Below are 24,629 nucleotides of genomic sequence, written 5' to 3'. Positions count from 1 at the left end.
GAGATTTCTGAAGTGTTTCTGTTCACGTCTCTTTAAGTTGCTGCAACCTGTTGCTGCAGACCCACAAGTGGCTCTTTGGACCTTCACAACGGCTAAAAATGAGGAAAAGCCAACAACATTTTTTAAATAGGAATATATTTAAAATAAAAGGGTTTAGCAGCTTTTTCATATATTAGTATGATTGAATTTGTGCAACAGAATCACACTACAAGTATCAGTAATGCTATTCCAAAGACATTTTTCTTGCCATTAGTTTGAAAATGAAGTGCTTTTCGTATGATGTCATTTTCTACATATATCAACATCCTCATCCTCTTTTTGAAATTGTTTTGTTTGGCATTTTCCCCTAAAATCCAACGAAACTGAAGTAAAATTGTCTACAAAAACTAAAAAGAACATTTTCTTTAGAAGTCAAACAAATTCTTTATATGTTTGTGACTAAAGGAGTTTTCTTTAGTCACAAACTCCTGTAAGACTGTAAGACTAAAGGAGTTTTCTTACAGCCCAAAATGCCTCTTTGGACTGTAAGGGTTGCAGACCCTTGGACTAGGACATTACAACACCTTGATTATTTATTGTTTTTGACATTTTGACATTTGCTGCTGAGTTGAAAAACAATATCCTGTTGACTGGTTTAGCTTTATCTTCAGGTCAAATAGTTTTTTGCATCACTCCTCCACCACCGTGCTTTAAAGCTGGTTAGAGGCGTTTGAGCTGATATGCTGTTTGTTTTTCCCCAAACACGGAGCTATATATTATGATTCGACATCTTTTCTCACCTCTACTTTCTCCAGAAGACATTGTTCAAGATGTGCTGTGTTCATAAAGATCCAACTTTTCTAATTTAAGTCATTCTGCATGTCTCTTTTTAGAAACTGCATTTCTCCAAACAACCACTCCAAACAGCTAGTCTTGTTTTTCGCTTTCTCTATTTGTCCTATTAAGAACTTTAACCCTTCACCTGCTAATTAAAGCTTGTCCAATCTGAGATGGAGCTTTTATTTTTTATTCTTTTGCAATTCCTCTGAACATCTCACATCTGAACCGTCGTGCCAGGATGCTCGCTCCTGCTAAGACTGGCATCTGTCCTAAATTCACTCTGCAGAATGACAGACCTCAAATTGTTTGGAAATTACCTTACAACTCATAAATAATTGCTTCTCTGAGTCCATAAATGATGTCTCTCCCCTTTGGCATTGTGTTGACTCACCTGCGTGTTCCAGACTCACAAACTGCTAAAAAACGAAAGGCGGCCAAACCTGCTGAGGATAAAGTGAATTTGATTATCAACACCTGGCTGCAACTTTCACTATTAAATCTTATGAAAGCAACAATTGTGTTTTGAGTTTTGGGCTTCCTTTTTATTTAATAAATAATACAATCGATCAAAGTTAGCTGGTCGGTGTAGTCTGGCGTTGTGTAAGTGTGTGTTTGTTTGTCTACAGTTTTTGGCCGTTGATGGACCGGCGACATCTCCACAGTGAATCTTGCTGCACCAGCCTCCGGCAGAATGGATGGATTCAGTCATGTTTAAACCTTCCCTTGGGGTTATATTTATGTCATGTACAATCTTGTAAAAACTCGATCAATAGCATTTTATGATGATGTGTAACCCCTTGAAACTGAAATAGGGTGTACTTTCTTTTCACCCTGTGAGGTTTTCTGGACAGATTTCTGAAAACACAATCATCATCAATCCTTGGACAAGAGAATCAAAGAGCGACTTCTAATTAACCAGAAATGTCACATACAGCTGACCTTCCTAAAGGAAAATAAGTGGGAATGAGGATTTCTAAACAGCAGCTTCTATATTTACCATTGTGCACAACTCCTCAGAGACACGTTCTGCACCATCAGTATACAACAAATGAAAGGCTTGTATTCATTAAACTTGAGAACGCAGTCACAATCGTTCAGCATACAATGGTGCTAACAGTAGTGATGACCAATGGTCAGAAACGGAGACTGCGCTGAACGTCGTGCAATTATAGCAACAGAGGCAGGATGCTCCAAAGAGATCAGATTTACTTTCCAGCAGCAGCAACACCGACAAAAATGAAACAAAAAAGTACCAGCTTCTAAATAATAAATGAGAAGACAAAAGATTCTGCATGACGTTCCAAAAATGAAAAAAGGCACGGAGCAAAACATGAAAATACGAAAGACAAGAACAGAAAAACAAGTGGTATTCTCTGAGATACACACAAAATAAACCTGCTTTCAGTTTTTTCTGTTTTTGTTTCAGTCATGTCTTTATTAAATAATAATTATGATACATCCCCATTGATAAGCGACTGAAAGACAGGACAGTAAAAAATGATGGAAGAAAATCGATGGAACATCCACAGAATATCAAGAATAAAAATAAAATCCCAGTTTGAGCTTCAACAGAAGCTTCATTTCTACACTCAGCATCATTTGTCCCTTTGGTTTTGTGGTTCAACCTTCTTGTTGTCATGACAGGATTTAGGATGAGCAGAGACTGACTGTGGCTAGAGGAACAAAAGGAAAATGTCATGTTATTAGATACAGGCAGTGAAATGCAAGAATCCAGCCACGAACAACGAAAAACCAGGATAAAATGAACTAATGTTGAACAACTGTGGCATAAGGAAAGCAGAGAAAGTGGGGAAATGAGACTAATTAGCACAAAAGAAAGTTAAATTAAGACTCAAAAGACTAAGAGGGATCAAAGCCAAATAGATCCCAATACACAATGAATAGAACCAAAGAATTAACTCTGAAACTAAACACAAGGGAATAAACTTACACAGCAACACCTTACTAACAACAGCAAACCCAGAAAACATCATTCTCTGTTTGGACCTGACAAACATAAATAAACAACAGGAACATGACTAAAGCGCCAACACAAATGTAAAACCCAAAAGATTATAAAACTTGCTTGGTTCGTTGAAAAAGTAAACACATATTCAGTTCAGAAAACACTAAACATTTATTTTTTATTTTGATTTGCCATAATGTTCAAACTTTATGTATGACATCATATTTCCAGGAGATAATTTGTCCACATTAATTACAGTTTTTGCCTTTATCTTCAGTCAAATCTTTGGCTCATAAAGTCACTTCTCAAAATGTCAGCGTTAACAAGTCAACCAGCATTTATGATCACTGAAAGTTTTCAGAAACACACTGCAGATGGGAAACACACACACACACACACCCACACACACACACACACACACACACACACCCCCACATACGCACACACCTACACAAACGCACACGCACGCACCCACACACACACCCACACACACACACACACACACACAACGTTTCAATCAGGGTTTGGCCTCGTTTTCTGGTGAGTTGAGGGCACTTCTTGTTGGAACAACTCAGACTGATACAACAAAAGCAACATTTTCCTTTGGAATATTTTAACCACCAATCTTGTGTAAGGAAAAAAGAAAAAAAAAAATCAGGCTGATTAGCCAGAACAGCAACATCTTGAAGAAAAAAAAAGCTTATATCAGAGTGAGCCGAGATAAGAGAGGAGGATTACTCTGCTGTCAGAATGCTGAAGAGAAATCAGACAGCCCAGTGAAGACGTCTGTGGCATCAAAGGTCGTCCTCATGAAAGATTATTATGAAAGGGTTCAGAGATACTGTCGGATGAGTGGATTATCGTGAAAATAGACTCCACAAATGCCAGCAGTGGGTAAGGAGGGCAGCGAGGTCGGCTTCATCTCAGGTATACACAATGCTTCTGTCAGGGGAGCCCCCAAAGGTCCGCCTAAATAAATTTGTCACTGATGACTAGGAACCGCTGGGTTATGGAGCAAGGCTTATGACTGCCAATACCGACTGCTTTGGGTGCTTCATCACTGTTTACTTAGAATCCAATTTATTATCGACCTGCAGTGGAAAAAGTCAGCAAAATTGTCCACTTACGAAGAAAGTGCTGCATCAGAAGGACTTTAATGGCTGTGCTAATGCCTACAGCCAGAAAGAGGCTCCATCATGAAGCATTGATCAAGAAGCACTAAATACAGAGAACCCCATTGGAGCTTAAGTAACGCTGTAAGAAGCAGGGACCACTTCTGAAAATATGCCAGAAAGACTGCGGGGGGGAAATAAGGAAAAAAAAAAAAGATCTGATTCTCAGTGGATAAAACGTTCCTGCAGGTGAGCAGAGAGGAAAAACAAAGTTAATCTGCAGAGATGTTCTCCGCCCGAATAAACCAGATTCAAATCAAAAAACCTCGCAGCATTTTCCACCCTGCGTCTTACCGCTGCCTCCGACATGCAGAAGGGAAGCGGAGGACAAATTTACGACAGCTTTGCAGAGATTATCAGAGCTATATTAGGTGATAGAGGAGATTTTTGTGTGTGGTGCTGTGTTGAGGCTACAAATTAGAGTCTGTGCAATAGGATGCAGAGCAGTGACAAATGGCTCACATTCCCACAGTACACAGGCACCATCCTGTGACTTTGCCTGTGCCCTTGACATTTCGTTTTGGAGAGCAGTCCTCACCACAGTTTGACTTGAAATGGCAGGCTGTTTAAACTCCTGGTCCCTAGATATCTACTTAGACATCTTGATTAGGATTGCTGACATTCTGCTGCTGAGAAACTCTGAACGTGTCTCACTCTCTCGCAGGTAGATAAAAATGCTTTTTTTCCTCTCCAGTATTGGCTGTGGAGTGGTATTTGCTTGGTTCTTGTGTTTATACTGCTGTATGACCTGATCACTGGCTTGATATTAAAGGACTCGTTCTGATGTTTTTGAAGAAGTGAGGTTCTGTTGAGAGCTTATGAGCTGTAAGTATCTTACTGAAAATAGTTTGCTCTTCTAGCATCTTCATAGATCAGCTGGTTCAAGAAGATCAAAACTGAATCTCTGAGTGGGACATGGTGCCATTTTAAAGCACTCTCACTTATTAGGTTATTTTCAGTTGCTGTGAAAATGATGTAGCATTTGACTTAGCATCTTAGCCGTATTTAGCACCTTGAAATTGATATCTGTCTCTTTAAGAGCGTCCTACCCTTTCCAACACTTCCTCGCAACAATGCTTATCATTGACGCCATTTACAACCATTCTTAAGAGCACCATAGTTCACATGATAAGCTCAGTAGATGCGCAGTTCCACCAGATGTTTGCTAATTGCTGCTGTCGCTAGTCTGGGGGAGCAGAGTAGGGCGCGGGGTGCTCTGGGGGCCGGGAGCTCAGCATTTAGGTGCCATGGAGAGTCAAAGAATCCTCAAAGAATAAAAGCAACACTTCAGGTTTGTTATTGATGAGAGAATAACATTATAACATAATGTAAAGCAGCAGCAATTAGCAAACACCTGCTGAGCTCCTCATATGAAGTACTTCTCAGTTTACTGTCAGTCTGCATCTGTGTCCTAATTGAACCATTTTTTTCTCATTGTTTAATATATTTTGGTGGGTATGGATTTAAGTGTAAAATACATACAATAAGAAAAAGACAATAAACTTTCTTTTTCAGAAAAGTTGGGCAAAATTATGTATAATTTAAACACTGACATTGCAATATTTATTCTTCATTTTGAATGTGCAGTTATCAAAATCCAGGAAGGGCCACGTCAAAGAAGATGAATTACTTCAATCTTATTGCAATTATTGCCAATTTTTCAATGTACAAAACTGGACACATAAAATGTTTTCAAAACAAAATGACAAAGAAAAGGGGGGGAAACATATAGCAAGAGAATATTCAGTTGCGAATAAATGAGGGACCACAGAGTTTCCAGCTCCTTCAAACTCATTTTTTCTCAAACATGAGAAAACGTAATAGGTGCCATTTACAAAGAAGTCCTCACAGGCCTTCTGCTGGGCTTCTGTATCTCCCTTTCCACACCGAGGAAAATAGAGTAGATAGGCTAATTCTCTGTTCATACATCAAGTCCCTCTGCACTTAGTTATTGAATTTCTAGGCCCCTGGCAACAAAACTCTTTTGTTTGAACCACTATGAAGATACAGAGTCAGAAATTTTGCAACAATTAAACATCTTTTAATATTTTAGTGTGAATTTATCTTTCCATATGTCACTTCTATGCAGTAAGATATTATTCCTATAGCTGTTGTAGTCCTTGAACTTTTACACAATGTGTCTTGTTACAACTAGAAACGTCATTATATGTTACTGAGATTTTATGTGATAGATCAGCACAGTTTTTTGTGTAATTGTGAAGTAAAAGTAAAGGAAAGAAATGAGTTTAATTCTATGTTATGTTTATATTTGTAGAATAAAATAGCCTTTATTGTCAGAGCAGAAATACAGGTCTAACAGCAGCATCACACAAAAAGGTCAGAAACTGTTAGAAACATATATAAAACAAAATGAACTATACAAATAATAGTATGCTGTACAAAATTATCATATTGTGCCATTATCAGAAATAGAAATGTTGTTTCTCACAATCCACAGGATGTGCAAGCAAGTAGTTGAAATGAGACAGCAGGCTATTTAAAATACAGAAAAACATAAAAATGTATAATAGCAGAAATGTTATCTAAAAATGAGTAAAACAGTGCAAATGGTTGTGTCAGGAGGATGAGGACAGTAATTTAGTTTGTTAGGAGCAGAGATGGTTGCAGAGTCTGACAGCTGCTGGGAGGAAGGATCTGTGATGACGCTTCTCTGAGCATTTAGGATGCAGCAGTCCGTCACTGAAATAGTTTATACAATCACGTTCTAATGAGCATCGGCGTGTGATTGAATAGGCATACTTTTCACGTTATTATTTTAAAAAGAAGGCTGATCAAAAATACAGACTTTATTTTATTTGAAGCAAAATGAAATGCAGAAAAGTTTAAGCGGGATGCTGATCTCTCGTACGGCAGGACGCAGCAGTTCTGAATGAATATGAAACTACAAAATGCAAATGGCGCTCACTCCTTCCTGCTGCTGTCTTCCTCATTCTTTCTCATCTTCAAAAATTCCCAGGATTCATCAAGTTTTCTCCCTACTGTGGATTTAGAAGGCAGCAGGAGATGAAGACTTTTCTGTCCTCTCGCTCTCCCTCTCTAGATCTACCCCACATCTTTGATTCTGCCTTCTTCCTCCTTTGCTTTCCTGCATGTTGCCTTGGATTGGAGTTTTTTTTATTCCCATGGTGATGTCTCCTGCTTTTCTTCTGCTGAGTTCAGCATCTGATCAGAGAGCTACCCTTGTGATCAGGCAGGAATAATACTCGTCAGGATCGCCTGCTGTTCTGGATCCCCCTTTTCCTTCTCTCCTTTTATTTTTGTATTGCACCCTCTTTTTTCTGTTCCCTCAGCATCATTTCCCATTATTCTGAAGATGAGTGTCCCTTCTGCCTCTTCTGCTTTTGCCTTAGGTTATTTCTGAGCATTGCAACGTCAGCCATAAAACTTGCAATACACGTCCAGAGCCTTTGAAGAAGTATCCAGCTTGATGTACGCAGTACAAATATATGTGTACATCACGATAAAAGATAGAGTAGAAGTCGAGCAACTTTATGTTGAAGTCATTTTGTCTGTATATACCAGAGAGAAGAAAATGATTGGGTGATGTTTTAAGACATTTAAACAGTTCTAATTATTTCTCTTTCAATAAATTTTCATTAAGGTTTTGCTTTACTATCGCCTTAACTATCAGTATTGTTTGGTATTTTGCACCTCCTTTTTTCCTTCCGGTAAACTTTCCATTAAAGTAACTGGATAAATCACTACGTAAACGCTGAGATTCTTTAACACATTTTCATCGTTTTGCTGATTATCTCATGATTGTGCAGGAGACATGTCATTGCCAGAAAGTAACATTTCTACAACTAAAAAAATAACTTCTTTTTCTCCAGCTCTTAGCTGCTTATAAATAGTGGAAACAAATGCTTTAAATATGTTTTAACTAATTGTGATTTACTTTTAGGTGGAATGCGGAAACATATTGTAAATTGCAGTAAAACTTTTTTCAGTCCGGCTGTAAACCAGATATATGTTTGCATTGGAGGGTGAGTGAGTGAAATGGGACTTTGATTACAAGCTTTTTGTAAAGTCAAATAATATTATTTCTCCAAGACACAAACATTATGTCATAAAAACTTCCAAAGATCCTAAACATTTCCTGTTGTTATTAGGTCCTGATTCTGTCCCAGATGTTCTGCACAGCATCAGGAACTTCCTGGAATGCGGCATTTTCAATAGAAATTAAAATAGAAATGTAGTGTTCTCCGGCAAAAATACTGGAAATACGTCAGCTTTGATTCTTTCGGCTGATTATATGAACAGATCATACAGAAATTATTTAAGAGGCATAAAATCGACTTACTTCCAGACCCAAATATGTTTGAGATCCTGTGTTTCTGAGCTGAGGAGCATTCGATCCAGCACTATTAATAATCCAGAGGGATTCAGAGATATTCAGGAATATTCTCTGAATTCTCCAACTTTGAGAAATAATTTAAGAGACCAACGGTGTGGTACTAGCAAAAGTTAGTGGTGAAAATTACAGCATAAACAACAGGGGGACAAGACTTGAAGCAGAAATTATGGAAAATTGAGTAATTTCTCAATTGAATAAATGTATTCAAAATGAAGGTTATATTATCCAAACATTATATGAGAATGCTGTTTATGCTGTCACTAGTTAAGTAGTATTTGAGGAGCATTTAGGCATTGAATCAGGTTCCTGTGTTTCTTGGACTAACATTGACTCACTACTTTCTGCCTCTTAACCTTGTTGTTTATTTTGTATATTCAGTTTCCTTCAGATATTGTTTGTAATAGTTCCATTTTGCCCACATTTTCTAGACTGTACCGAGAAACAATGTTGGTAAAGAAGTACTGAGGAGTCTCTCTGATGTCCTGAAGCAGCGAACGCACCATTCAGAAAGATGCCGTCATCACCCTGATTAGACCGATGATCCAGCTGTGGTTTCTGAAGAAACAGAAGCATCGTTTATTCTTCATAATATAAAAATGAAATTGGATATTGTTGATTTATTTCAGAATGCTTCAGGAAGCAGAGTGTTTTATTTCTTTAAACAGTGTTAAGTTTTGAAATAAGATCCTTTTTGTCATGTGGTACATGCTCTTTACCAGTTGGGGGCGGTAATGCTTCCTTTAGTTGTTCGCCAATCGCCTATATACCTACTTCTTCGCCTTGAAAGAAGAAGTAGCACCACTGAGAAAGGACAGAAACTGTTTTGAATGAAAGTTTTCCAAAACAATTAAGAAGTTATTTTTGGAATACCCTCTATTAAGTAAAAGCTTGGACTGGACTTTATGCTCAGTGCTACACTGGATGGAGACATTGGGGCCTTTAGCAAGAGAAGCTGCCTTCATCAAGTTTCCATTCAATGGATTGCCAGGTGAGCTAACTATTACAGTGTTTGTCATACCTGCAAAGCCAGATTCAGATCCAGTGTTTACTGAGTCTAGTGGTGGATTTTGATATGGGCCAGTTTATTCAGGGGTTTGTTTTAGTAGTGTTGTTAATCATAATGGGAAGATACTTTCTACTTGGCAGGGTGTTTTTCTGAGAATCAACAACCAAAGCACTTCCTGCTTCACTCAGATTGAATCAGCTCACTGGTTTGGTTTACTGACTGCATATGAGCTAAACATGCTGGTATGTAGTCAGATGTTGTTCATATGACTAAACCCACCCACATATTGGTGACAGTAGCATTGTCTAATAATCTCAGGATGTCCAGTGAGCATGTATAAACCTCAGCAGGACTTTTTCAGAGTTTTAAAAGGTCTGGATGCAAAAACTGTTTGCATGTGCAATTAGATGCATGATTATAGAAAAAAAACAAGCTCAGAAAGTAAACTTAAGATTATCTATGAACTAGTTCCTCTTGCTATTCTTCCTTATTTAGACACTTACACAAATGCAATAGGCTGGAAAGTAAAATGTTATTGATGCTGGAACTAATTAAATGATAAAAACTAAAAGTACTGGTTTGTACTCCTATTCTTATCTCCTTATTCCAGTATTTACCAGACTTTATTCTGTATCTAACATTTCCATCTCTGATTTGCATGATGCATTAAGATGTTCAGTTTTGTATTGTTTTGTGATAAAAGCTCCCCTAAATAAGATTGAGCTTGGCTTGTTTGCTCAGGTAATAGATTCCAGTTGCTGTAAAATGTTTTGCCATGTTTCAGACAACTTTTGAAAATAGTTTTCCTTTCAGATACCTAACCCTAAACTTTTTAAGATAAAGATTTCATCTCTGTTAACAGGAGACATTATGTATATTTAGTTCAGCCAATAATAACGATATATTTCATTCAAGTAGAAGAAACACAAAAGGCCAGAACTGAACCTGTACTTCAAATTACAAACGTGGCGTTGGTAAGATGCTGCTACTTTTGTACTGAGTCAGTTTGGGCAGCTGATCTGGTACACACTCCTCACTCCCACTTTCTCCTTGGAGATTTTCAAGACACATCCAGCTGGGAGAATAACCTGTTGCAAACGGACTGTATTTTCTAACAGCATGTGAACTTCTTGGGGTTCCCAGAATGAGCTGGAGAGAGTCGCTGATTGCAGATGTCTGGGTTTTTTTTCTTCCGAATTCGTTATTCCTGCAAACTGGTTTCAGGGATAGATGGAATAATCCCTCTGCAACACTAATATTCCTTTAACTTTTAAACTTTCCATGAGTCTGGTTAAAAAAGAACAAGCAGCTCCAGCGCCGAACTGTTTGCATTCTGACCTCCCAGATTGAGGTCAGCCTGCGCAATGTTCCTTGAGCGTTTGCAAATCGATGAGGCTTTTGACTTCTATTCATCTGCTGATTAAAACCGAATTGGCTGCAAAGAAAAGCTGCATGTAGTACTTTCTAAATAGCACTGGCTTTTGAACAATTATCCAAGGACAGTTCTGACATTAAAACAAAAAAGGAGACTGGAATTGGGTCACCAAAGGTTGAATTCCTTGATCATTTAAAAAAAAAAGAAAAAAAGCTTGATCTATATTACTGAGCATATAGAGAAAGAAGATGATTATAAACAAGATCCATTAGATGGTGTAGCAAAACCAAAAGGAAAACCCATCAAGAAACTAGTTCAAGAAGGCATGGAGAGCAAAGTGAACATCAAATACCTTGTATTTCTTGAAAGCTGTTGTCCTTGTGTGCTCTTTTGCTTTTCCTGTCCACCTGATTCTTTTATTTTAGTGGGTTGGGTGGACAGTAAGGTATGAATTTCCTCTTATAGACATCTGTCTCCAACTGCAGTCCCCTGCGGCCGGTCACCTGCAACTTTCAAGTGTGCTTGCTGCAGCGCAGCAGATTCAGACGGGTTAATTGTCTCCTCAACAGGGACGGTTCTTGTGAGACTGCTGCACATATCCGTTCAGTTCAGGTATTCTGAAACCTGCAGGACGCAGGGCCCCGAGGACGGGAGTTGGACAACTGGCCGTGTTAAACCTAATTAAAATGATTGGCTTGAGGAAAAAAATGAAACACAAGGCTGATATAATGATGCTAATGTTTGGACGGCGTGAAAGCACAATAGGATGCAGCAGACATTGAATGAAGAGAAAATTAAAAGCTGAACATGAGCTTGGAAAGAATTTGCACACTTCCAATGTTTTCACATTTTATTCACATACCTTAAAGTATTTTTTGGGATGTTATTTGGAAAAAAATAGAAGTGTGGCTCAGATTTTTTTGCCATTTCTCCTTTTCAAAAATAACTCCGTGTGTGAACATCTAATCCCAAGTCTTGCCATATATTCTCATTTGGATTCAGGTTTGGACTTTGACTGAGCCATTTAGACACATGAATATGATTTTATCTATTCATGTGTCATCCCACCAGAGCTCCAGCTTCCACTGGAGCTCTGGTGGGATGTTTCAGCCACCCTGATGAAAGGTGAACCTCCGCCCCAGTCCAGATATTTTCTTTTTTTTTTTGCTTCACATCCATAAAGACCAGATTTGTGGGGCGAGCAAATAATAGCTGTTCTGTTGACAAATTTCTCTCACCCAAGTTGTGGATCTGTGCGTCCCCTCCTAAGTTTTCATAAGTCTCTTGGCTGTTTCTCTGGTTTATGCTTCCCTGACAGTTTAGGTGGTTGGCTGTATCTTGGAGGTTTTGGATTTGTTCAATTCTGTTCCCATTATACGATGACGGATTGACCAGAGCCGTGCGAGATGTTCAAAGCTTTACAACGTTTAATATAAAGTTTTATAACCTAACCCTAGATTAAACTTTCATGATGTCTGTTCACCAATGTTCTCTAACAGACTTTATACCTGGATTTATGCACAGAATAAAGTAAGTAAAGATTTTGTTTGGGGTTATCGCAGTAGATGGGGTTGAATACAAATCCATTGAATTTTAACAGGCTCAGGTGTTATTTGTACTTTTAATTAAATTTTAAATTAACAAAGACTCCCACAAAGGACATGGAGACTTTGTTACAAAATTACATTTAGTGTTGCATGATGGTCTGGGAGGGCGAAACGGTTCTAATCTTCAATAAAACTTTGCTAAAAGCGGTCCAAATCCATTTAATTTAAAAAATGCTGCAGACTGAGGAACTTTTACAATAATTGAATGCATTTTATGGCACAAAGCATAAGCCAAAATAATGTCATTCTCCTCCCACAACTAGTGCAGGAACTGCAGGCACAGTTTTAAACACAAACTCTCTCTTTAGCTTGGACCAGATCCAGAGAGCACAGTGTGAATGGAGGGGTGATATTATGCATGCGCTGGATTCGACGCTTTTTATTCCTAAATGAGCGTGTTTTACATAACTGCCTTTTGTTCTGCACTCATATTGCACTCTCATCGTTTGCGAAATGCTCTGCGGGAGCCGTCTCTCAGTCACCTTCAGCATCATTTCCATTCTTCATTTTTTTTCCTGTTTGTCTGTTTTTATCGCCGTGGAACAGGCTGCAATTTCATTTCTGCCTTAACTTCTGTCCCAGCCAATTACTTCACATGATATTATGCACCCACCTACACACCGAAACACATGTGCAAGCTAACACTCAAAGTAATGTAATGTTTCAATTAACCTGGGGAAATATCTACAGTCTTAAGCTTTATGAGGCTGTTGGAAATTTCCATCTAGCTAATTGTAGCATGAAACTATCATTCATACACAAGCAAAGTAATTTTTTGTCATTTGCGCAGTTGGGGGAAAAAAAAACTAATTTAACTAATTTATGCTGTGCTCTCAAATAGAGTCCCCTGTGGAGTTTGATTTCCCAATGCAGTTCCCAGCACTGGTGGTGTGAGTTAGAAACGCACTGACATTTTGAGAGCATCCACACTCCAACTTTATGAAATGCCCCCTGATTGCACAAAATGGAAAAAAAAAAAACACTATCAGGAAGATGGCAGTTTTTTTTCTCTCCAAAATTCATTCCTTCATTCTTTTTAACTGAATTTACTGTTAAAAATGTTTCTTTTTTTATTTTGAGGTCCAAAGGTGAATTATTTGCTTTTTTTATTTTTAGAAATCTTCATGAAAGAAATCAGCATTTCTAAACACAAAGCCTTGCAAAAGTGTTAATGCCGATTGAACTTTTTTATATTTATGTTACAACCACATACTTCGACACAAAGTGGTGCAGAATTATGAAGTCAAGTGAAATTCTCCATTAATCTATTAGTTATTATATTGAAGTGAAAAAATATAAATCAATCAGTACAGTAGCTATTTAAAAATACACATTTTTATTTTAAAAATATCATAAAATTTATCAGGAGCCTAACTCTTCTTAAAGTTGCTGACCATAAATATGAAAGGTATGAATAATTTTGAGGCTAAGTGAATTTCCAGTCTGGCAGAAACATGCATTTTGTTTTCCGAGAAATCGGATTCTGGGTTTACATTTTTTTTTTTTTTTTTTTTTGCCAAGCCCATCTGTTAGTGTGCGGTTCATCCAGAGGTTGCAGTAATCCCTGGATGCAGCAAAAAAATTTGGATCTTCCATTCCACATTCAATTGAAGGGCCTGACAGGAACCAACAGAGACTCTGTGCTCTGGACGTTTCTTTGTGGTTGGCTGATGAACTGCCTTTTGTTGTTTAAGGCATGATCTCCTTTTTTCATCAATCAACAGCCTGTATGATCTTTACTTATTTTCAAAAGTTATAAAGCTGCAGAAAAAGGAAGAGAAATGTCAAAGATGGGAGAGAATAAATGAAAATGAAATGAAACTGAATATCCACAAGTAAAAAGATCAGCTTGTCAAGATCTGAAGAGATCTCAAAGTAACTGTACTTTGTTTTTGCTTTTTACCACATTCAAACAGCAACATTGTTTTTCAATGACAATGAACTGATCCGATTTCTCGCTGAGTCTTTTGAAATGACTTGGCTAGTGTTATGACACTAAGCCAAGTCATTTTCACCAGTTGTGTTTCAGAGTCCATTCTCAAACTTGCTACCATCAACCAGTTGGGAAGTGGAGATGGAAATTAGCCCATCTGGCTAAATCTGGAAAGTTTGTGGGTAAACAAGGAACATAGAATAGCAAGGCAGATGAAGCCAGACAAACTATAACGACCAGAGAAAAATCTCTCTTCTGATTGGTCAGTTTGAGTGTTCGCTCTCCAATCAGTTCGCACTGTCCATGTAGCATTTCTTTATATTTGTAGTTGGTTAGAATTCAGGATATTTGGTCTCAAATGTTTTATTTATTATCCTACCAGAAATAAAAATACATGTCTCACACAAAATAATTCAATTTGTCTGAGGACGTCCGTCATACAACCTTCAGATAATGAGCCATTCTTCATGTTCCGAACCCACAAACTGCATGAAAGACTTTCCTTACAGAACAAGTTATTCAAAGAATTTTGTTCAGTCTCCACACACTTTGAAGGACTGAATGATTTATGCAAAGCAGCAATCTACATGCACCGTGGCGCGCCCGATCCTCCGCCCGGCGTGGATGTGACCTTTCAAGCTAAATCACCACTATTCATTCAGGACAGATACAACTGGCATCCAAACAAGGCGGCCTGTGATTTCCACATGCGCCACTCAACCGATTACCACGTTATTGTGATCAGAGTAATCCTCATCGGTGGAAATTAATGAAGGCTCTCAGAAAGGCCCGGCAAATCAAGAGAATTCCTTTGCATAATCAAATATGCTAATTAGAAGCAAAGTGGAATAAATCCGGCAGCGAGAGACGGCGCCCCGGATTAGTGCAGCATAAACAATAGGCTGGGATTTGCCAGAGCGTTCCTGTTGTGGGGTTGATGCTTGTTTGATACAAGCCATTTTTGTTCTCACAAAGGTTTGCGTCTGAAAGCTGGAGATGATAAACAGTGGCGTGGATCTGCATTGTTCTTTTATTGCAATCATGAGTTACAGCAGAGGAGTTGGATTGCTGACAGCCAGACAGATGGAAAAAAATCATTATCAGCTTCTATAACTCGAAGGTGTTTGGTTTAGATTTCCAGACTCACAGAGAGGCAGAGGATTAGTCAGAAAGTTCTGAAAACATTATTTTGGTCAAAATTAGGTTTTGTATCACATTTAATTGTTAATGTCAAGTCACAGTACACACATTTGTCACAAACCAAAACAAAAAACCTTCATCACAATGACCTGTAATGACCCCTAATGATTAATCCTGCACTCATTTTGACTCGGTGATCGAAGCTCAGAGCTGGGAAGGACGTCACGCCCGCCAATTTTTTATTTGTTTTTAGAAGGGGAAGTGTCGTTTCCCATCCAGGTTTGTTTTTACAGGAGAAAGTTAGCATAGCTGATGCAGTAGGCTTACAGGGAGCGATGCATGTTATGAAGTTGTAGCCATTCATATTCTGCGGCACAAAACGCAACATATTTTATCTGGTAACACCCCAAGTGCCCACAGCAGGGTATCAACATGTTTGTCCCAATTTTAAATCCCTGCTGTAACAACCAGCAGCATCAGATGGTGTCACAACAGCCTCACTACCTATGATGGGAAAAAAATAAAGCTCTCTAATTAAAGACGTAAATGTTCGTCGATTACCACAGCAAGATTTTTGTCGTTGGTTTTCAACAAGTTGCCAACAAAAATTTTTTCCAAGTCTTGACTGATTCTTTGGTTGTCAGTATTGAATACTACTGGATTTATTTTTTAAAAATGTTCTGCAGAACATTTCTTCTTGTATGTCAGACATAAATACTAGCAAACAACTTTATAATTTAGCTCATACTTGCAGACCTTAGGTGTGCGCTCGATGCAGAGGAGTCATTTAAGTCGCCGCGGGTCGCTCCACTCTTTCTGCTCCTGAAGCTGCTTTCCCTTCATACTTTGCTGAAAAGATCCCTGTGATGATTTCTTATCAACATGTGCAAGTTCCTCCGACCTCTGAATGCAGAAAATAACCCAAATACGAAAAGAGAATAATGATGATTAACTGCAGGCATTTCTGTAATTAATGAAAATTACCAGAGAATACATAATTAATGTAGCAGCGCGGGGAGAAAGTCATTGCCGACTCTTGATATGTGATTAGAAGCGAGAAGGAAGCACTTATCTGTGGAAAATGAACTTTTTGAGAAATTGTGTTGCAGTCGTGCAATTCAGTGATGCTTTCTTTTCATCTGACAGCAGAGGTGAATGTGACAGCCGGTATGAATAAACAGAAGTTCAATTCCCAGCAGAGTTCAGCTGAATAGGGTTGTATAGCACTGATAATGAGGTGGTAAAATGAATGGACTGCCATGTTCATTTACATTGCTTAAATGCCATTGACTGTCTGATAGGGAAATAAAAAAAATGTCTGAGTTCCTGCTGCTGCTGCTGCTTTTAGGATTAAAATATATTCTCTGCCACTTGTTCCTGGACAAACCGTTTGCAGCCCTTTAGGATCCAGGAGAGTCTCATCAATCGCCGTCATGCTGAAGGTCAGCGTCCTGCTGAAATGGGTCCTGAACCCAAAGTCGCCCATGCTGCTCATACGTGACCGATACGCCAGCTTTCTGCTTCCAAATCGATCAATTGATCTTTCTGCACAGTAATACGCAAATAATGTCGATGTTTTTTTTTACTGCGTGATGTGAACTCGTGCAATTTTGGTGTCACTTTGCGAAACTTTTTGAGGTTTTATCAATTCCGCCCACCCGACACAGGAACTATTTATCCTCCTCCTCCGCTGGATGAAGGTCGTGCAACCTCAAGCCAGAACCAAAACAACGAAAAAACAAAGCATTTTTCCACAACCCTCATGTGTTCAAATCTCTTTCATTTTTTTTATTGCACAAGTGTTTATGACTACAGGATTTTAAGGTTGTTTTTTTTTTTTTTTTTAATGAAAAAGATTTTAGGAAATGGTTTCACCGTGATTGATTGCTAATGCATTGAATCTCAGCGTGATTGAAAGATAATAACATGAGAGCCTTAAAGTAAAGTGAGGCTGTGAAAGCGTGTTCTTAGCTGCTCAGTGTTGGCTGTCATTGTTAACGGTTATTGCACAGCCTTTACTTTTGATTAGAGTCAGTACCTGGCTGTGTTGACTTGTCGACTGGAACTGATTCCCAGTGGGAAAGCAAAAACCAGCAGAAGTTTGATTTATTTATTTTTTTCTTCTCTTTTTGTTACGTTTGTTCCTAAAATGAGCACTCCGATTCCAGCTCTGTCCAAAACGCAGCGTGGGAGGAAAGCGAAAAAAGGAAAATAAACCAGCAGGAAAGGGTTCAGTAAATTAAATGGCTTTCTGGAGAACAGGGAAACCTTGCCGAGTGTCTTTCAATGAGAAAGAGATGGATGAATGTGGTGAATGGCAAATGGCTTTTGGAGCCATTTGTTTTGAATCCTTTCTGTGAAATTAAATCCTCAACTGATTATGAGAGAATGGCATTACATGGCTGAGGAGGCAGGGATGGAATTAGGAAACAATTCCAAATGTAGAGGAGAAAAAGTGTTTTCTCTTACCCTGTTGGAAATGACAGTTCACGCTGATGCCTCTACGCTGCGCACAATTGTCTCTTGCTGATAGAAGTCATCCAAGAAATGGCTTTTATGATTGCGGCTAATGTTTGTATTCAGCCATTTGCCAGTTTGAACATAATATCTGCTGCTCATTTATGCATTTCTGGAGTCAAGAGAAAGTTACTGAGAGATCTTACGCACCTGCTTGCTGGAGAGCTTCAATACCGAGTGTATACGTTTTGATTTACAGAAAAAAAATTAAGCTTAGAGCTTATAAGACTGTAACTGTGTTCTTCTCATCTGAATCCGATGCTATTCTGTTGAAATTACCAGCTAGCTGTGCAGATTTTCGGCTGTTCTCTCCATCAGCGGTGAGGCAGCCAGCATCCCAGGGCTTCAAATCATAGCCAGGAGGCAAGTGTGTACACATGACTGATTCTCGGTGTTAATCTGATTGAGGTTAGCTGAGAGGGATGTCTGAATTGCTGTCGTCTGAGTGGAGCATTGCTGCTATTGATTAACCGAGCAAACATCAGATGGGAGACGCCAAACATTTACACAAAAATGTACACATAGGCGCGCCCGCATCCAGCTGATGCGGCGCTGGTTCAGATGGCGGCCAGATAGAGCTGCATGCTCTGCACCGGGGTGTTTTCAAGCCAAATTACCAGTCAACTCTATCGACAGACTGTTGGTGATAATGCTGTGGAGCTGGAACAGATGTTTTCTATTAAGCATCCAACTCATTGGAAACCCCAGACGATTCTCCCAAAAAGTGCTTTAAAATCCCAAAATAAATCGTAACAAATTTTTATTAATGAATCAAAAACCTCCTGTTTGTCAAAACGCCTCGTGAACCTTATATGTTAACTATATGCTGAATAACATTACATCAGTTTCTTCATGACTACAGGTGAACTGAAATTTGCTTGGAAACTCATCAACTGGGAACAACAAAACAATTGGAAAATAATTCAGTGAACAAGAAAATATTCCTCACCCATAAACCACTAAATGGAGTTTATGGGTGAGGAACAAATAACGCAATGTAAAATTTAGACAATTGTAGCACAAGAAGCAATTAATCAGGATTTGGCACATTTCTCATGACTGCAGCCCATTTACTCAACTCTGCTGCCAATGAATACTTTTGCAACGCACCGTAAACAATGAGCAAATACTGCTGAAGTTTTAACTCCGAGTGTTGAGGGATCCTCGTGGGAATAATGTCGGGGCAAACAAACTCAGGAATAACAAGTAAAGGTTAGAGTGCAGGGAGAGTGAAACTCTTTAGACTCTGCAGGGAATAGGGATTTTATGCAAGCAGCTAAAACCACTTTGCAAAGAGCAAGCTGCACTGCGTGTTGGCTCGGCGTTCTGCTGCATAGTTGATGTTATTGAGTTGTACCTCTTCACGTGAGAAGACATGGCAAGCGCCTCTTGTATGCGCACATTTGTTGTTTTGTGACAAAAAAAGAGAAGCAAACCAAATGAAGTCTGACGTCGCACATAGGATGGATGTAGTCCAGCTAAAGGAAATGGCGGACAGATTCGGGGCTGAATGGAAGACTGGTTATCGGATAGAGATTCACTTTCTCCTCGGAGGGAGGGGAAGTGACCATTAGTCAGAGACGTAATCTAATCAGTGTTGTTGTGCACAACAGCGCGGGCAGCCGCAGCGCATCACTGAGTTCTATTATTCTTAGTCATGTTCTCATGGAGGTGAAAACTCCGGTTTCCGCCAGCCCTAACTGCTATTCCGCATCCCGACGAGTTGTAATCAAGAAGCAGGGAATATAGGTGAAAGTCTTATTAACACCCGCTCCTGGGCGACCATCATTTTCTCTACTGTTTTATTTATTTTTGGGTTTTTTTGTGTAAAGCATCTCACACGTGGTGATGAACTCTGACCGGCCTGCAGGACGGAGACATGGAAGCCGAGAGGAGTGTCGACTCAGTTCAGCACCGAGACACACCTCATAAACCTCTTCAGCTATCAAACAGGAGGGAGTAGGACGACCAGATGATAAAACTTAATGACGGAGATGCTGCAGTGTTATTTGTATTTGTTTTAATTGCTTATACAAGTAAAAATAGCGTCTCCTTTCCACACCACCGGTGAAGACGTGTGAAAAGGCTTAAAGATGACAATCTCTTATTGCAGCAGGAGAATCTCACACTTACAATGTTAGAATAATCTCACTTTTAATTTAATTGTTCAGAGACCTACTAACCTAACATGCATGCTTTGTTGGAGGAATTTTGAAAACTTTAACATATTCCTTCCATTTTGATTTTTGGTTTTAGGGACAGAAATACCAGTTGAAGTAATAACTTTACTTATTTTCCTCACTATGCATAAGTATTATCAGTTTCCTCACCATATAGGCTGCCCCATGGACAAATATATTACCCCCTTTATGATTAATGCCAGTCTTGCTAAGATGTGTACAATATCCTTAAAATAAATTGCTTTTACGCTCTTGGGGACTCTAAAATATCACTCTATTCTGCAAGTCTATAACAGTGAGATTTGGAAATTTTCCTGATTTATAAAAATCAACACACATTTTTCTTAGTTGGCTGCTGTGTTTTGCTGTCTTTCCCATTTTGAATAGTATAGAAAATGCATCACATTTACATTGGAGGTGAAAAGGAAGTCATGCATTCCTTAAAAGTTCCCAGACGCTCAACATTTTAGGCTCATGATCTTCCAAGACCATTATAAGTCAGTTTTTCACCAGTTGCAAGATGATAAAATCTGAAACCACACCTTGTGAATACTTTCATCTTCCCCTCTTACCGCCTCCACACCCCGCCTCGACCTTCATCTCAGGTCAGCCCACCACGGACCGAGCAGATATCTTTGATGGACAATTCATTTGAAACGTGTGCCGCACCAAATTCCCTCCAAGCTCTGCAATATCACTAAAAGCACATTTATGAGAACTGTAAATCATAGAAGCATATTCCCCGCCGAGTCTACAGAGCACTGCTTCTGTAAATAGTACAGTAACCTTTTTTTCCTTCATTATGTTTCTCTGCAGAAGCATGCAGGCCTGCTTCCGAACTTCTGAACAGGAAAGTGACACATGACTGACAGCATTTTGTGCAAATGTACCAAATTCAACTGACGGGGGAAAGGAAGTGTTCAATGTGGTCAAAGTTTACCGTTTATTAGCGTTAGGATCCAAAGTATCAACCTAATTATTTGGAAACTGAATGCCAGATTTTGTGATTAAAGTCTATAAATCCAAATGTCTTTTTTTTTTCATGCCTGGAAGCAACATTGATTTAATCTAAAATCATCGAAATGTAATATGAAAGGATGTGAAGTAGAGAGCAGAAAATTATAGAAAAGCTTAAATTTACCCCAAAATTCACAACTGGGTTACATGATATACTGTTTACATCAACGTAGCCAAAATAATGATGAAAGAAAAACACCAAAAACTGCCAAGGGAGTATAGTAACATGAGCTGTACACAGAAAATTCAATTGTTGAAATCCAACATGATGCAAATGTGTCAAACATTAACTTGCAGAATGAAAACATTTTTCAAGAAGCAAATAAATATTCCTAGAATGATTCTGAGGAGAACTTGTGCTTATCACATTTCCAAGGGGCTTGACAGTCAGAGTGAAATGAACTTTTTTGAACATGACCTCATTTGCGTCAGTGACAAAAACGTTGCTTCTGACCTGGAAATGATGCACTGCAATAACAACATCAAGCCAAACCCTGGACACATAAATCACAAGTTCCTCACTTCAACCCATCACCTTTAATTGACTGAGGAGACCGTTGGCTGAAATACAGCAGAGCTCTTTTCAGGCCCGTTAGAAATGCTGAGTCATTTTCCAAGGCCACGGCGAAACAATCCAACATATCACCGAGTCTCAAGGACAGGCTGGACTTAAACATCAACCAGTAACAAGATCTCAAAGATCTGCTGCTTTCGGCCCAGAAAGCAAACAGGAGAGCTCTGCAGAGGCACGGTGTGATTGCAGCAAATGCCCCTTATGCTGCTCAGCGAAGCAATAAGCTCTCCGCATATTGCTGTCATTGACAGTAGAGATCAAATCACGGTCCTGACTAATGGATACTTCCCCTCCCCGAAGAGAGTCTGAGCTCGTCTGATTTTTGCCAGAAGACACGTTTGTGATTTGATTAATTTATTCACACAGGAAAACTGTATAGGACAATCATGAAATTAGATGTTTCTGAGCAGATAATCAATGTGATAAAAATGTTCTTTTCATGGGAACGTGCCTGGTAGACAGTGTTGGCAAATATAATCAATCTAATCAATTCATATGCAAATTCAATCCTGGAGCACCAAAAATACTGATTTCAGTGAGAGAAATAATAGTTTCTGGTTCATTTTATGGCCAATATGCTTAAAAAAACATCTTTAAACTCCTAAATATACAAAAGTCTAATTTACCAGCACAGAAATGTCTTGCAGAGCAGAAACGACATCTTTCAACATTGTGTCAAATTCATTTATGATGTTGACATTTGTGTTCATGCTTTGCAAAATAATATTGCACACATTAGGTAAAAGACATCTGAACATGAAGTTTTCAAGTCTTGCCACAGATTTTCATTTAGATATCGGCCTGAACTTTGATTGGGCTACACCCTGATTCCGCTCCCATCAATCACACATCCCAGAGGTTTGCACTAGAGTCACCCTGCGGTTACAACAAGCGACAAAATGGAACTAGAAGGTGTTTTAAAAAAAAAAGCTAAAAATGGGAGATGTTACGCTAAAAAGTCTTTCGGTCTGGAAGTTAAATCTTCCACATCTACTTATTCCAGACCACTTATTATTTACTTTTGGAACGTGTCTCTAATTAGCTCTAAAGTAGTCGGGTTGGATGGGGTTCAGACTCAATATCTGACTTTTTTGTAGTTTTTTTCAGGCCCAATTTAAACTCTAAGATGGACTATAAAACAATAAATCCACTTTAAAATGCACAAAGTTGTTGATTTAACAATATTTAGTTACACAATGCAAAGATTTTTGAATTAAAACACTTGACTGTTTTATTTTTAGACTGTGCAGTGTAAAAAATATTCTTGAATGCACCATAAAAGAGCAGCTGTTGGAAAATCCCGTCTGGTCAGCGTGAGCTGCACCACTTTGTTGTCGCACCTCATATGCTGTGCAGCGTCTTTAACTGGTGTGTAAAAAGTTGTGCAAGGCGCAGTGAGTACTTCAAATTTCCCAAATCTGAGTTGTATGTAAAAAGAAACTTAGAATTTAAAACCAAAGCTCTAAGTTGACAAATACCTCATGATGCAGGACTAAGTGAATCATGAAGAACGGTTCCTGCCTTCATTGCTTTAAAAGCTCACACATGTCGGCTCTTAGCGCTCCCGAACCACTTGAGAATTCCTGAACGACCCTTTTTGCTGTTCACCCCGGAATAGAAGTGGTAATTATTCTTCCTCTGTCTCTGGAGAGCTTCTCGGAGTCACTGCGACACGTTCAGATTGCTACAATGAGGCTGCATTTATGCAGACGATAAATGGAGAGCGGCAAAGAACAGAATGGCTTGTTTGCAGCTGCATACAGGGGAGGGAAGAAAAAAATGCTTGTTTCAGAAGCCAGTCCTATTTATACAAGATGGAGGTCAAACCACAGCTTTGTTCCTGTCATCTGGAGGAATAATTGGAAAGGGGGAGGAGATGATTGGCCGGCAACAAACTCCGGGAGGCGAGCAAGGCCCACATCTCTGTTTATTTGTGTAAAAATATCACGTTAGAACAACTGCAGCCAAGTGAGTAACACATCAATCCAACTGGCATCATTTTAATTGGCAAAGAAACAAGAACTTAAGACTGAGGTGTGAAAAAATCCAGTTCATCTCCACATTACCTGATCTGGTCTGTAATTAGCCAAAGGCTTCCTCTGCAAGAAACATTTTTTAAATGTCTCATAAAACACCAATCCCTTGGATAATATAGAAAATGCTTCTATGGAAAATGTGTCTTGCCTACATTTATTTTATGTAGGAGCTATAGAAACGATCCTAATTGTTTCTACTCACAAGTATTTAAAACACTTTGACAAATAGACATTGTTCTATATATTTGTTGATCTTTTTATTGTCATAAAATGACTGTTCTGTCAGGATAGAGCTGTCGCCTTAGCAACTAGCAAATGCCATCTACCCAGGATGCATTGCAGGGTAAACATTGCAACATCCAGGTGGCAATAATTTATTTATAAAAGCTAAAGAGTCTACAGTAGTACGTTTCTCAAATAAAGTATGTTGTAACAGCTAGTCATTAATCCCTTTAAATTAAAAAAAAAAGTTAAAGATTTATGTTGAAGCTGTCAAATCAAATTGAATGTTATTGTTCTCAATTAACAATTAATTCCAGCTTTATGGTCTGTGTTAACATTCAAGCATAAATTGGAGGCCTGTGACGATCTAGCTCTGTATGCTGACATCATCCACTATATCTAATACTTCAGCTCCAACATTGTGACTTCTAGCTCAGCCAGGCTGCCTCAGATTTACAGCAGATTTTTATATTTTGTAACCTAATCATCTAAATCTTGTTTTCTTTCCTCCCAGCCCCAGTTGTAATCAGTGAACTTTCTGAAGACCCCTGTGACGGAGCGATGACCTGTCCAGGTGCCTCCTGACCTTTGACTGCCAGGGTAGGTTTGATCTGCATATTCATGTGGGGAAAAAAATGCTCATTTGTCTTTTTGTAATGCACTGAAGCAAAACGTATTATTCCAAATCCA

At 38.8% G+C, this 24,629-nt stretch overlaps 1 long non-coding RNA gene across 1 annotated transcript in view; it reads left to right on the top strand.

Annotated features, from left to right (window-relative positions):
• The first annotated feature begins 9,075 nt into the window (after positions 1-9,075).
• The window catches only part of LOC103456791 (uncharacterized), a 28,758-nt gene continuing 13,204 nt past the window's right edge, over positions 9,076-24,629 (top strand). The window contains exons 1-2 of the long non-coding RNA XR_532321.2: positions 9,076-9,320; positions 24,454-24,539. This is a non-coding gene — a long non-coding RNA (uncharacterized LOC103456791). The remainder of the gene's footprint in view (positions 9,321-24,453; positions 24,540-24,629) is intronic.

This window comes from Poecilia reticulata, linkage group LG20 (assembly GCF_000633615.1).
Source record: "Poecilia reticulata strain Guanapo linkage group LG20, Guppy_female_1.0+MT, whole genome shotgun sequence".
Classification (NCBI taxonomy): domain Eukaryota; kingdom Metazoa; phylum Chordata; class Actinopteri; order Cyprinodontiformes; family Poeciliidae; genus Poecilia; species Poecilia reticulata.
Note: the sequence above shows the minus strand (reverse complement) of the source record. Positions and strands in the feature narration are given on the sequence as shown.